Source organism: Hyperolius riggenbachi, chromosome 1 (genome assembly GCF_040937935.1).
Source record: "Hyperolius riggenbachi isolate aHypRig1 chromosome 1, aHypRig1.pri, whole genome shotgun sequence".
Lineage (NCBI taxonomy): Eukaryota > Metazoa > Chordata > Amphibia > Anura > Hyperoliidae > Hyperolius > Hyperolius riggenbachi.
In genome coordinates, this window is record NC_090646.1 from 141041969 (window position 1) to 141054861 (window position 12893).

Consider the following 12893-nt stretch of genomic DNA (forward strand, 5'->3'; position numbering starts at 1 on the left):
AAATTGTTCGGTATGTGACTATCTTTAGACTAGAGTTTAATGCATCTTTTGAACAGGGATATCTCAAAACAACTATCACCCTAAATTACAATGATTTACTTTAGTAAATGATAGCAGACGAAAAAAAACCTGCATGAATCTAGCGTGTTTAGATCAGTTTTCACAAAATGTAAGCAAACCACTGACTGATTGAGGTTCTTGCTTACTACAGTTCTGGCAGATCAAGGAAACTGCCTTCCCCTTAAAGGGAAACTATATTTGTTTTTGGTCAACGTAAGAACAATGTTCACAAGCTGAAAAAGTGATTTCGGTCCTGTTGAGCATAAAATAATTTACAAGGGAAAAAAAGCAGAACTTTAGTTAAAATAATAATCAATAAATATAATAATATCATAAAGTAAAAATGCAACATTTCTGTATTCTGGTACACAGATGTTCATCTGTTTAGGTCCCATGACAGCTACCTCTTTTTTTTCATTTGAGATAAAAATAATAATTGTATTACTGCTAATTATAACTAATAAGATTCATCATTGAACATTTCCTATTCCTTCCTTACCAGTACAGACACTATAATAAATAATTAGATGCAATTTTGTAATTATCTGGCTTTGTGTGCATACTGGCACTTATAGTTCCCTTTACACTGGAAGGATGCAAACTTGGAACTTACATATTGCAATGCATTGAATCATACATGACATTTTTTGTTTAATTGGTTAGTGTCACTACCTTTCCAAAATAGTATAAACAAGCAAATTTAGAAGAAGCCAAGTTTGGACCCCCCAATAGCCGGGTTGGCGATGATCTGCAAGCAGAATAGAACATATATGCTTGGAGAGAGTGAATTGTCTTACCCACTTGCCAGAATGTTGTCCCCGTCTTCCTTTGCGGTGTTGTTTTGCTGTCTTTTCCAAACTTTTGCTCTGTGCTGCTCAGTTGAGCAACACTGTAACACAGATCTGCTGTGAGTCAGGGGCCAAGAATGTTTTGGATTATCCAGATTTTACAGGGAATAAAATGCATGCATAACGTAGACAGGAGGCTCTAACACACATGGGGAAAGTTACATCATGACTTGATGCTTAAAAAGTGTCGTGAAAATCTGTCAAGGAACATTAGGAGTGCAACACTTTCAAGAGGATTTAATGTAGTACGTTAGCACTTCATGAAAAAAAACTATAATAAAGTAGCATGTTAGCACTTCATGAAAAAAGTATAATAATAATAATAATAATAATGATGATGATGTTATTATATGTGGAGGCTGCTAAAAAAATTTTACAGTGACACTTTTAGCCAATAATGAAAATTACTCCATTGCTGATATTCTATTGTACAATAAGGCTGTGGCTCACTTTATTTATGTTCAGTAGATTCTAGTCAGGGCCGGTTCTCTCACGAAGCATGGTGAAACATCTGCATCAGGTGCAGAGATTGCAGGAACAGCATGTTTGTACTGTGTTTACACAAACAGCATACAGTCAGAGTAGTAGGATAAGGGAGAGGAGAGCGAGGTGAAGAGGTCATCAGTGGGGAAAAGCAGTTTGTTGTGCTGTGTGAGGAGTCAGTGAGTGAGGAAGGGGGAGGCAGGAGAGCAGCAGTGTTTTATTTGACTCACACAGCAGAAGGGAGAAGGTGGCACTGCTGTCCTGGTTGAGGAGGAATGGAGTTTGTTTGTTTGCCACAGACTCGCAGCCAGCCAGTGTGTTATTGTGTTGAGCTACAGCATGTCATGTCTCAAGTCATTGCATATTCTCCCTTGCTGACTGAGAACATTAACTACTTAACGTCCATCTCACGCCAATGGGCGTGATCGGAGCAGCAGCCCCAGGACCGCCTAACGCAGATCTGCGTGCAGTCCTGGGGGCGTGTTTTGATGGGGATCGCGCGCATCCCTGGTTGAATGACGGAGCTCTGCTCCATCATCAGTCTCCCAGCGGCGATCTCCGCTAGGGACTGTTAGATGGCAAACCGCCATCTATTTACAGCGTACAATGCTCCGATCCAAGGCAGCACTGAACTGGGGACAGCTGTGTCACACGGCTGTCCCCTCTAGAGGCACAGAGAGTGATCGGCTCTCATAAGTTGATGTCTATAAGAGACGATCACTGTAATTGGCAATGGCTGGCAAGGGAGGGAGGGTGGGGAAATAAAAAATAAACAAAAATTGTGTTTTTTATTGTAAAAAAAGATATATTTAATAAAAGTCAAACAAACATCTTGGGAGCGATCACAGCCCACCAACAGAAAGCTCTGTTGGTGGGCAGAAAAAGGGGGGAGGGGGGAATCACTTGAGCGCTAAGTTGTACTGCCCTGCAGCGAGCCCTTAAAGCTGCAGTGGCCTATTTTGTAAAAAATAGCCTGGTCACTAGGGGGGTTTAACACCTCGGTCCTTAAAGAGAACCTGTACTGAGTAAAAATATTTAAAATAAACACACGAGGTAACTTCAAATGAACATTACATAGTTACCTTGCCATCAGTTCCTCTCAGAAGCTCACCATTTTCTTCTGACAATGATCCCTTCCAGTTCTGACAATATTTTGTCAGATCTGAAATATATCAGTTGCTGTCAGTAAAATATCAGTTGCTCTTAGTTATAGCTGAGAGGAAAACAGATGTACCAGGTAATGTCCATTTTTCCCTAGTGGGCGATGTTACAGATTAACTGTGTGCTGACCAGAAAGCTGCTATGGGTAATGGCCATTTTCAAAATGGAGGACGGAAAATTCCCTTGATCACAGTGAACAAACAGGACGCGGGACAGGAGAAAGACACTGAGGAGTGGACTACATGGAAGGTAAGTATGACTTGTGTATGCTTATTTTGACTTTTAATTTTCAGTTCAGGTTTTCTTTAAAGAGGAACTCCAATGAAAATAAGGAAATAAAAAAGTGCTTCATTTTTACAATAATTATGTATAAATGATTTAGTCAGTGTTTGCCCATTGTAAAATCTTTCCTCTCCCTGATTTACATTCTGACATTTATCACATGGTGACATTTTTACTGCTGGAAGGTGATGTAGCTGCTGTTTGCTTTTTTGGCAGTTGGAAACAGCTGTAAACAGCTATTTCCTACAATGTAACAAGGGTTACAGACAGGAAACTGCCAGGTCCTCAGAGTTTCTTGTGGGTGGAGTTTCACCACAATATCAGTCATACAGCACCCCCTGATGATCCGTTTGTGAAAAGGAATAGCTTTCTCATGTAAAAGGGGGTATCAGCTACTGATTGGGATGAAGGTAAATTCTTGGTCACAGTTTCTCTTTAAGTGGTTAAATGAAGCAGAAATATTACATGGCATATTAGCATTACGTAACAAAACTCACACCACAGCTACTGTATAATGTGCCATGCAAATTGCCGGGTACTGTGTGATCGTTCCAAATCGGAAAGGGGGGGAGCATACTCACAAGTTTGCCTCAGTCAGCAAAAAGTCTAGAACCGGCCCTGAATCTAGTCCATATTTCATATTCATTGTGTGCTGAAATGATTTCTGCAGGTTTAACAAACAGTTCACACACATGGTTTGGGTTAAAAAGGAACCGTAACAACATATAGCAGAATGCAGTAAATTATTCAGGATACTAACTTCTACTTTAAATATAGAATAGAATAGAAAATCTTTATTGTCATTGTAACAACCGAAATTGTACAACGAAATTCTTAAGTGCAATTTTCCAGCAAAAGCAAATACAGCATAAAATTCCATTCTTACATACATTGCATTGCACACACCCCTTATCAACATGGCCACTTAGCAGCATTTAACATAGAAATGGCTGAAGGATAAAAACTGTTCTTTAGTCTATTTGTCTTAGTTTTTATAAGTCTAAAACGTTTTCCAGAAGGCAGATGTTCAAATAACACATGTCCTGGATGTGAGGCGTCGCTTAAAATTTTCTTAATATTCCTGAAACAATAAGACGTATATAATTCTTCTAATGGAAGGAGAGGACAGCCAACTATCCTCTGGGCAACCTTAATTACCCTATGAAGCTGCTTTTTCTGTGCTACTGTGCAGCTTGAAAACCACGCACAGAGACAGTAGACTAGGACACTCTCCACTGTACTGCGGTAAAAAGACACCAACAATTTCTCAGGAATATTATTCTTCCTAAGCACCCTTAAAAAATATAGCCTCTTCTGTGCCTTTTTCACTACTTCAGCAATATGTGACCCCCAAGTCAGGTCCTCTTTAATAGTAACTCCTAAAAACCGAAAGTCTGTGACCCTTTCTACAATATTTCCATTTATAATAAGTGGCTGAATGTCATCTGCCTTCTTCCTAAAATCCACTATAAGCTCCTTAGTTTTAGCTACATTTAGGAGCAGATTATTGTCTCTACACCACATTTCCAGCCTTTCTACCTCATCCCTATAGGCAGACTCATCCCCCCTTGATATGAGCCCCACCACTGTAGTGTCAATAGCAAACTTAACGATGGTGTTACTATAGTGGGCAGGAACACAATCATGAGTGTAGAGGGTATAGAGCAGGGGGCTCAGCACACAGCCCTGAGGAGAGCCAGTGCTGAGAGTGATAGATGAGGAAAAATTTGTACCCACTCTAACTCTCTGAGGACGATCGCTCAAAAAGTTCTTAATCCAGAGGCAAGTTGAATATGGAAGCCCTATGTCTGACAATTTGGTCACCAGTCTATGGGGTATAATAGTATTAAAAGCAGAACTAAAATCAATAAAAAGCAATCGTGCATAACTCCCTCGCTGCTCTAGATGGGACATAACAACATGGAGGATAGTAGCCACCGCATCCTCTGTGGACCTATTTGATCTATAGGCAAACTGATGTTGATCAAACATGGGAGGAATAAAAGACAATATATAGTTCCTGATGAGCTTCTCAAAACACTTCATAATCACAGGTGTCAATGCGACTGGCCTGTAATCATTAAGGCTAGTGATGGTCTGTTTTTTGGCCAGAGGAACTATAACAGAGGATTTTAAACAAGTTGGTACAATTGATTGAGACAGGGACTGATTAAAAATCCTAGTGAAGACCCCAGCTAGTTGGTCTGCACATTCTTTTAAAACACGTCCTGAGACACCATCTGGTCCAGCTGCCTTTCGTGGGTTGATGGCTCGCAACGTACGTCTCACATCATGCTCCCCCAATACATAAGGGGCACTGTTATTGATATCTGAATGGGGTCTAGCTGTCTTATATGAATCCACTTCAAACCGTGCAAAGTAATAATTCAGTTCCTCAGCTAACATATCCTGGTCTTAGCATCAGATATATTTCCTATAGCTATATACAGGGGCAGACTGACAACTCATGGGGCCCCCAGGCAATAGGAAGTTATGGGGCCCCCATACCAGTGTTTCCCACCTTTCACGTTATTTTTTCACACACTAAAGCTGGCCACTAACGGTCCAATTTCTAGCGAAAAATTGTTTGAGCGATCAGAAATTCTGATCGGATTGGTTGTAAATAATCTCCATTGGTGGACACAATCGATTATGAACGAGTGAAAAAAATGTCGCCCAAATGAATTTTCGTCGAACGAAAATTTGGATTTTCTTGGTGGTTGTGACAGATAGGAAGCAATGATTGGTTAGTTGATGGTGTAGTGAACGATTTTTCGTCCGATCAGAATTTCTCATCGCTCGAACGATTTTTCGCTAGAAATTGGACCGTAAGGCCCAGTTCACATTAGCGGTTGTTTGCCAAACGGACCGGATGACCTGACCGGATCCGGACCGGATCCGGATCGGAACCGTATGGTTCTGATCCGGATCCGATCCGGTCAGGTTGCATCAGGTGTCCATCAGGATGCGATCCGGATCCGTTTGGCAAAAGTTCGTTAAAAACAAAAAAAAAGTTGGGGTCTGGGAGGTCAGCAGAAGGGGGACCTGTGGAATCAGGCCCTCTGCTGTTTAGCACTCACCTCCACCTCCGACATGCTGCCAACATCTCCGGATCCGGATCCAGCTGTGCTGCTCCACTCCAAAATGCTTGCCCATGTGTCCCCATCCAATATCGCCGCAACAATCCCCATAGGAAGTGGGGTAGAACATCCGGATTTCTCAGCCAGTGTGTTGTGCGCTCTCCGGTTCCCATTGGTTTGTATTGGCCGGATGGTGCAGTCCGGCTCCGCCCCGGATACGGCTGCCGGAGGAGCCGGATGAAAAAATAGCGCATGTTGGAACGAGGCCGGAGTCCGGATCCGGCCCGGATCCGGTCCGGCTCCGGTTTGGCAGAACGGACGCATGTGAACGGACGCATAGGCTTTCATTGCTATGCCGTGCGTCCGTTCCGTCCGTTCTGCAAGCGGTGCGGCTCCGGCACGGCGATTCCGGAGGGCCACCGCAAGTGTGAACCGGGCCTTAGTGGCCAGTTTAAGATATAATAATTTACTGACAACAGAAAGATGGGTGTGGTCATGCAACAGAATGTGGGCGTGGTCATGGGTAGGGCAAAATATAGATGACCTTAGCAGTGGTGTAAAAGGTCTGCCAGGGAAGTTTGAACTCTGCCATAGTGTTTCCTCCCAAAATACTTGTAATCTGACAGCATTTCACCAAAAATCCATGCAATATGTCAGCTGTTCCTCCAAAATACAGATAATATGGCAGTCGTTCCCTGAAAATAGACGTAATCTGGCAGCAGCGGTTCCCCCAATACACATAATTTGGCAGTGGCTCCCCAAAATATGCATAATCTGGCAGAGCATCACCGAAAATACATGTAATCTGGCAGCAGTGGTTCCCCCAAAATACACATAATCTGGAAGCAGCGATTCCCCCATTATACACAATCTGGCAGCGGTTTCCCAAAAATACACATAATCTGGCAGCTGTTTCCCAAAATACACTTAATCTGGCAGCAGCAGTTTCCCCAAAATAGGTGCCCCCAGTATAGGTAACCAGGTGTATAGGTGTTCCCAGTATAGCCAGGTCTATGGGTGTCCCCAGTATATGTAGCTTTGATCTGTGCGCCACTAGTCTGGTCTTGAGTAGACCAGACTAGCGGCACACAGATCAGCGCTCCCTCCAGTGGCTGTACAGCGGTAAGTCTCCGCCCGCTGTCAGCTGCTGTGCGACACTTCAATATTCCGGAGGGAAGAGCCAGGAAGGGGGGCCTCAAGGTGAGGGAAGGGGGGGGGAGACTTCCTCCCTTCTCCATCGCTCTGCCCACAGCTCCCTTTCACTGGTTGCCTCCCCTCCTGGGGACACCTACAAACCTGGCTGCATATACTGGGAACACCTATACACCTGGCTACATATACTGGGGACACCTATCCACCTGGTTACATATACTGGGGACACCTATAGACCTGGCTACATATACGGGGGACACCTATAGACCTGGCTACATATATTGGGGACCCCGGTGTTCCCACAGCTCCCTTTCACTGGCCGCCTCCCCTCCTGCTCTGGGTTTTCTGGCGGGCCCCCCCCCCCGACCACGGTCAGTGTCCGAGTGCCCGAATGGTCAGTCCGCCCCTGGCTATATATTACTGTATATTGATATGTATCCTCTACCCTCCTACTGAAGGTTTGCCTAGGCTGTTTATTATGTGGAATCCCCCCCCCCTCCCCCCCTCGAGCATTCTTGGAAACCAGAGATCTGCTCAACTGGCTTTACAATTCAGCAAGGGCCCGTTTCCACTAGCCACGGTGCGATGCGATTATCGCGTTGCACCGCAAGCAAACTGCAACCAAGTCAATGGAGTTGTTTCCATTGATGTAAATTTACCGGTGCGATGAGGAAATTATGGATAGAGTGCTGTAGATTTCCATAGCATGCATCCGATTGCCCATTCCTGCTAATGTGAAGCTGCATCCAGATATCCGGACGGCGACCAGAAGTGCCTGCAGCTGGATGTGATGCGATCATCGTATCTAACCGCTAGTGGAAGTGGGCCCTTAACGAACACTCTGCAGAGATCATCTGTCAGTACTAAAGTGCTGCCTATGATAAATGTGGGAAAATCAGGGAGAGGACTACTGTAAAAAAAAAAATATTCATTGTTATTTTGACTACAGTTTTCCTACCATGTGGGTTGCATCTTGAGTATATTGCGTCTGCAATGCAATGCTAGAAAGGTGTGTTGGCAAAAAAAAATGCAAGTGGTATAATAAGATTTTATTTTGTTGGAAAAGTTGCTTTTATATAGTCACACCCAACATTTCATTTTCCTCGTTGTACGAGAAACACGTCATTATAGCCAGGTTTTGTCCACATGTATAAACGCACAAATAAAAACCAACAATTCTGTTACCAATGCCATCTGCAATATCCATGTATGATGATGGCCATTGGCAATGCGCACGGCTCTTCCTGTGCTATTTTGATGGCATCCAGTACACCACAGTGCTAATGAGCAGATGTTAACGATACCATGACAATATAATCACAATATAATCTCATTGCTTTACTTTGCCACTGCACCCTAAAGCTGGCCACTAACGATACAATATTTTTCATCCAATCTTACCATTTCTATGTAATATAAGGTAACTGCCTAAATTATCTATTCAGTACATTCACAGAATTTACCCTACTACTACATAGATTTGGTAAAATGGGTTGAAAAAGATTGTATCGTTAGTGGCCAGCTTTAAGAGAGAACGAAAGGAGGTGACATGCTAGTGTTATAAAGTGAGGCTAAAATCAATAATGACATTATGTAATATGAATTATAAATATGTTGCCAATTATATTGATTACTTATAGCAATGCCATCTGTATAAGTGATTTTTTGCAAAGATTTACCCTTAAGAGCATCAGCCAAGGGCGGCGCCTGATCGCGGAGCAGAACAGATGCATGGCAGGTTAGCTCCGGCGGCTAGAGCCTCTTTCAGCATGCCCAGATCTCGCTCCTTGCGGCTCTATACTGGGTCCCTTTACTGCATCGACGGAGAAGCAGTTCAGCACGCTTCAAAGTGATCACAGGTGGAGATAGACCCAGGCATCCTCAAGCTCTTCTCCTGTAAGACGAAGATAGTCTCCAGCAATGATGGTGCCCGAGCCTCCGGCGAAACAAACTCCCAGGCTGGTAAGCAGACGACTGATGCAGCAGGGGGCCACCAAAGCACACTTACAGAAACTATGAGAACTTGGAGAAGCTTATTAAAGCATCCAAGTCCAGTGTTATCCATCTGGACCAAACAGGTTTTGTAGCTGGTTGCCAAAAGACCAAACGACTGAATATGCCTCCAGGAGATTTGGGCACAGGATAAAGCTGATATACGGCTTACCCTGCTCTTGCACAAGTCCCGGTGGCGTTAATTACTATTCCCCCTCCAGGTCAACATAGATGGTAGGGAATTATGTAATTTGGCTTCCAGCTATTGCTGGCGGCTGAATGTTAGAAGAATAGTTGATCTGATAGCCAGGATAAAGCAATGTCGAACGCCTATCTTTGGATGTGGAGTAGGCATTCAACAGGGTTGACTGGAGGAGGCTGGTTCTTCAAAAATTTGAGATCGGGGGGAGTTCTTGAATGGGATCAAAAGCTTATATACATCCCTAATACGGCATCAGTTTGTAGTATCGGAATAACTTCCCCTACCTTTATAATAAAGAATGGGACCAGGCAGGGGTGCCCCCTCTCCCCCTTACTGTTTGCTATGTGCATAAAGCCTTTAGCTATTAGGGTTCGACAGTCTCCAGACCTCTTATGTATCTTGGTTGGGGGTTTGGATTTTTAAAATGGCCTTATTTGCAGATGATACGATTTTTTTTTTCATCAAGCAATCCTCTGGTTTAACTGCCTAACCTCTTTCGGGAAATCTGCAGATGTTCCACATCTCTCTTCTAGGGCGCATATATGTAGTCAAGAAGATGACATTGCTGCCTAAGATTCCAAATCTTTTTCGTGCTCTGCCAATTAGAGTTGTCTGAAGGCATCGCTATGAATATGCCCCCGGGAGATTTGGGTGCAGGATAAAGCCGATATACGGCCTACCCTGCTCTTGCACAAGTCCCCACAGGGTTAATTACTATTCCCCCTCCAGGTCAACGTGGATAGTAGGGAATTATGTAGTCAGCTTCCAGCTATTGCTGACAGCCAAATTACAGTGTTTTAAAAGTTTTTGAAAAGCTGCACTCCGTCTTATTACTGCGCCCAAGTTACTCACTGACTGTTGCTATAGCTGTAATTCCTATTCCGGCCTATGGTGGCACCAGCTGCGCCCAAATCTCCTGCGCTGTTTTAACAGCGATCAGTTTTGGAGCGATGTTGAGCAGCTCCAGAACAGATACTGTCTTTTATTTGGAGTGGGAAGAAACCAAGGATTAACCACTTAAAGTGCAACTATTAGCCTGGAATGCTTGGAAAAAAAAAACACATATGCAAGTACATAATTAATTGCTCTACTCACATAGCAGATGTATTATACTATCCACGTCTTGCTTTCAAATAATTTAATATAGTAAATGAAGAGAATTCTGTTTGTGGCAGGGGCCATCTTGGGTACCACAGACTGAACCTTTCCCGCTCCGCATCTCCTCTCCTCCCTGCACTATTACTGAGCACAGCGGGGAGGAATAAAGGTAGTGCACACAGACTCACCTACTAATGGTTCCAAGCGCTGGAGTTCCCGTTTATAATCTCTGCACCTAGTCTAGTAATGCCTCTTAGGACGAGGAGGAATGGGAAAATATATTTACATCCCTGGTCAGCTCCTCTACCAACACAGCTACTAAGGAGTGTAGTTATAGATTGTTTTATGATTGATTTAGGACTCCTGAGCAGTTGCTCAAATGGGGCCAGCTGGCCAGCTCCACTGTTGGTGGTCATGTCCTCTAGTTTCTGACTTCTGGACCCTTAGCTTCTCACTGGCCTCTGAGGTGCTGGGCACACAGGTCCCCCGGACCCATGGTCTGCCCTATTCCGCAAAACCTCTTTCTCAATTGATCAAACATCAGAATAAGCTCCTGGGTCAGATCTGTAATGCTTCTAATGTGCTCATTGCCAAAATGTGAAGAAATTTCACTCCCTCGAGATCTGAATTGGGTCACCGTGTACACTTAATTTATACTATAGAAAAGATTACTTCTGTTATCAGAGAAACCACACCTTCTTTTGATAACATTTGGGATCCATGGTTTGATTGGGCAGCTATACATCTCCCCTAATGTCTTATTACAGCTGTGAAATCCATATTGGGTAGCATGATTGTTTATGCCTGTTTTTCTCCTGCACTTTCTGCTTTGTCTTCTTATTGTCATCTATGTTCTCTCTCTCTTTTTTCTTGCAATGCTGTGATTTGCTATATTATTTTTTTAACATTTGTAAATGGCAGTCAAAATAAGATAAAAAGAAAGTTGAAAAAAAGAGCATCAGCCATATTCATCATGAGGTTGATATTGTGTCAGAGATGTAGTTTGGGCCGAACTTGTGTATGTGTGATGTCAGGGCCACAGATCCCTGTGAACCTTGTTCCATAATGCGATATAAGGTATTTTTCCAACTGCCAAGTAAGTAAGCAGCACACAGTATTATTATTATTATTTTTTTTTTATTTTATTTGTACAGTGCCAACATCTTCCGTAGCGCTGTACAAAGTACAAAACAAATATTCAGGAACAAATATCCATGTGAAATTCAAGACACTGTACAGTCATGTAGTTCAATATTAGAAATACAAATACATACATAGTTAATGTGTAGTTTGAGATAACTCTAAAGTTGGTACATGTGCATATGGTAAACTACAGCAGTATGAGTGTGAAAGAGGCCTAAGGCCTTCATACATAAATCTGTATATTTCCGGTCCATTCCAGTTCTGTCCTGTCACTTTGGCATCAGTTTTCTATTAGTGTTACCTGGATTGGAACAGTTTTTACAGGATTGGTACTGTACACTTTTTATTTATGAACACACTGATACGAAACTGACAGGACAGGACTGGACCGGAAATGTACACCTTTAGGCTACGTTCACAGTGCTCAGTTATGTTGCGTCATGACGGTCACGGAGGTTTTTTAACGGAGAATATCGCACAGCAATGAAAGTCAAAGTCCATGCAACATTCACAGTGCATGCGGTGTGATACACGTCAATGGGGTACGTGAAAATCACGCAGATCCTGTTCTGCATCTATACAAATTATGCATTGACGCGTTCAATGTTAGTCTATGGTAACGCTTGCATGTTTGAATTTCTGCTCTGCGTTGCACTACGTTATAGCCATTTCATATGCGCACATCTGTTTTTAAAAAGGCGAGGCTTTATACTCTCAAATGTGCGACACAAACGTTGCACACTTATGATGCAATTTTCATTCTTATGCCTCTATTACATCCAGGGGCGTAACTAGAAATCACTGGGCCCCCCTGAGAATATTTGGATGGGGCCCCCCCATAGGTGCCAAATAATCGTAATGGGGCAGCGTTTCACTGTAAATTAATTGTAAAGTGGGCAGCATTTTACCAGACAATCGTAATGTAGGCCAGAAAATCATAATGTGGGCAGAGTTCACCAGAAAATCGTAATGTGGGCAGCAGTGACCAGAAAATCGCAATGTGGGCAGCAGACACCTGAAAATCGCAATGTGGGCAGCAGTGACCAGAAAATCGCAATGTGGGCAGCAGACACCTGAAAATCGCAATGTGGGCAGCAGTGACCAGAAAATCGCAATGTGGGCAGCAGACACCTGAAAATCGTAATGTGGGCAGCAGACACCAGAAAATCGCAATGTGGGCAGCAGACACCAGAAAATCGCAATGTGGGCAGCAGTGACCAGAAAATCGCAATGTGGGCAGCAGTGACTAGAGTTGGGCCGAACGGTTCGCCTGTGAACGGTTCCACGCGAACTTCGGTGGTTCGCGTTCGCGTCCCGCAGGCGAACCTTTGCGGAAGTTCGGTTCGCCCCATAATGCACATGGATGGTCAACTTTGACCCTCTACATCACAG

At 43.4% G+C, this 12893-nt stretch overlaps 1 protein-coding gene across 2 annotated transcripts in view; it reads right to left on the bottom strand.

Annotated features, from left to right (window-relative positions):
- FGL1 (fibrinogen like 1) overlaps positions 1-987 on the bottom strand; it is a 50415-nt gene extending 49428 nt beyond the window's left edge. Inside the window, exon 1 of one of the 2 annotated variants that reach the window (XM_068268663.1) lies at positions 858-987. The gene's annotated coding sequence lies outside the window, so the exon portion shown is untranslated. The remainder of the gene's footprint in view (positions 1-857) is intronic. The other variant, XM_068268674.1, reaches the window with a different exon arrangement.
- Between the last annotated feature and the right edge of the window lie 11906 nt (positions 988-12893).